The following is a 2,803-nucleotide window of genomic DNA, read 5'->3' on the forward strand; positions in this document are numbered from 1 at the left end:
CACCTACTACCAGTGTTCTAGGAAAATCATTTTGACAACTGAGTGGAAGATAGATTAGTGGGTAAAAGACTTAAGGCAGGGAGATCAATGAAGAAATTATTTTGATAGTCCAGGTGAGAAGTGATGTGCCTGAAATAGGATGGTTGTATGAAAAGAGAGTAAGGGATGTTGGGAGACATGGCATGGAGTAGGAATGTAGGATGAAAGGATTGAGGATGGCACTAAGATCAAGAACTTGAGTAACTAGAAGAATCAAGGTATCTTTTATAGCAATAGAGCAATTTAGAAGAGGAGTATGTAATGGGAATAGATTAAAGAGTTTTGTTTTAGACCTATTATCTTTGATTTGCCAACCAGACACCTAATGTATGTACCTATTGGACAGCATGTTTGAAATGTCTGTTAGATTGTTAGAACTCAAGAAAAAACTTGGGACTTGAAAAAAAATGATCTGAGAGTGCATTGTTGGTGGAGCTATGAACTCATTCAATCTTTCTAGAGAGCAATTTGGAATTACGCCCAAAGGGCAACAAAAATGTGTCTGCCCTTTGATCCAGCAATACCACTACTGGGTCTATTCCCTGAAGAGATGATGAAAAAAGATAAAAACATCACTTGTACAAAAATATTCATAGTAGCCCTGTTTGTAGTAGCAAAGAATTGGAAATTAAATAAATGTCCTTCAATTGGGGAATGGCTTAGCAAACTGTGGTATATGTATGTCATGGAACACTATTGTTCTATTAGAAACCAGGAGGGATGGGAATTCAGGGAAGCCTGGAGGGATTTGCATGAATTGATGCTGAGTGAGATGAGCAGAATCAGAAAAACTTTGTATACCCTAACAGCAACATGGGGGTGATGAACAACTTTGATGAACTTGCTCATCTCATCAGTGCAACAATCAGGGATAATTTTGGGCTATCTGCAATGGAGAATGTAAACTGTATCCAGAGAAAGAACTGTGGAGTTTGAAGAAAGACCAAAGACTATTACTTTTAATTAAAAAAAAAACCCGATATCTTATGTAACTTTGCTCTTATACTTTATTTTTTTCCCCTTAAGGATATGATTTCTCTCTCATCACATTCAATTTAGAACAATGTATACCATGGAAACAATGTAAGGACTAGCAGACTGCCTTCTGTGGGGGGGGGGGGGGAGGGAAGCAAGATTAGGGGAAAAATTGTAAAACTCAAAATAAAATAAAATCTAAGAAAAAAAGATCTGAGAGTCATCTGGATAGTGATTATAATTTAATCTATGGGAGCTGATGTGAGAGAATACAGAGATAGAAGAGGTTCCTCTCAGAGTCTTGGGTAACATCCATGGTTAGTGGACATCAAATGAATCAAGATCCAACAAAGAACACTGAGGAACTGTAAGTTAGGAAGGAAAAGAGCAGTGTCAGGAAAACATAAAAAGGAGAAAGTATCAGGAGAAGAGGATAGTCAAGGGTTATCTGCTACACAAAGGTCAAGAAGGATAAGGATTGATAAAAAGATCATTATGCTTGTCAATTAAGAAACCATTGGGGGCTGCTAGGTGTTGCAATGGATAGAGCCCTGGCCCTGGAGTCAGGAGTACCTGAGTTCAAATTCGACCTCAGACACTTAATAATTACCTAGCCCTGTGGCCTTGGGCAAAGCCACTTAACCCCATTGCCTTGCAAAAACTAAAAAAAAAACCATTGGTAATTTTGGAAGTAGAAACTGTAGTTGAATGATAAGGATGGAAGCCAAAATCCAGAGGGTTTAGAAGTGAATGAAAGGAGGTGGAGGCAGCTAGTATAGTTAGTTGTCTTTCTTAAGACATTTTGCTAAGGGGAGGAGATTATGGGATGACTTTTTTTTTATCTAGCAGGCATAGCTAAATTTATTCCTTGTTTATAAAAAACAAATCTATGTGGTTGCCACAGCAGCTGCCTGGGTCCTCTGAACAGACATTCGAGTGTGAGTCTTCACAAGATGATCCGTGAATTCCTGATAGGGAGACTTCGTGAACACAGTCTCCTTCCACAGGTCTGGGGTTAGATAGCTGTATGTTTTAGAGATGACATCAAAGGTGGCTTTAGCAAAATTGCCCAGAGTTGCAGTACAGCCTCTAGCAGAAGTGTAGCAGTCATCAATTCCAGCCATCATTAGGAGCTTCTTAGGCACAGGAGCAGAAACAATGCTAGTACCTCTAGGCGTGGGGATCAGGGGCACCAGAACCGATCCACATTGCCCAGTGACCTTGCAGGGCACTGTGTGAGGTTTGCCAATCTTGTACCCCCAGTAGCCACGTCTCACAGGAACGATGGAAAGCTTGGCCAGAATGATAGCACCACGAATTTGCTGTGGCCACTTCCTTGGAACACTTGACACCCAGACCAACATGGCCATTGTAATCACCAATAGCCACAAAAGCCTTGAACCTGGTACGTTGTCCAGCTCTAGTTTGTTTCTGAACAGGTATGATCTTCAGAACCTCATCTTTCAATGAAGATCCCTGGAAGAAATCTATGATCTCAGACTCCTTGATAGGAAGGGAGATAAGATAAATCTCTTCCAAAGACTTGATCTTCATGTCCTTGATGAGGCGGCCCAGCTTAGTGACAGGAACCCACTCCTTGTCTTCAGCCTTTCCTCCCCGGGCCCCGGGGCCGGCCGCACACGCGGCCTCGACCATGGCCCCGGCCCCTGCCTCGGCCTCCACTGCCGAAGCCACCTGGGAAGCCTCCGAGAGCTCCGAAGCCCGGGCCCCCGGGGCCTCCCGCTCCTCCTGCAGCACAGGCGCCGTCTGCCATTTGGTGTTCGCTGGA

At 42.8% G+C, this 2,803-nt stretch overlaps 1 pseudogene; it reads right to left on the reverse strand.

Moving 5' to 3' along the window:
- Positions 1-1,128: 1,128 nt before the first annotated feature.
- LOC141515540 (small ribosomal subunit protein uS5 pseudogene) lies at positions 1,129-2,803 on the reverse strand (annotated as a pseudogene).

Source organism: Macrotis lagotis, chromosome 1, assembly GCF_037893015.1.
Source record: "Macrotis lagotis isolate mMagLag1 chromosome 1, bilby.v1.9.chrom.fasta, whole genome shotgun sequence".
NCBI lineage: Eukaryota > Metazoa > Chordata > Mammalia > Peramelemorphia > Peramelidae > Macrotis > Macrotis lagotis.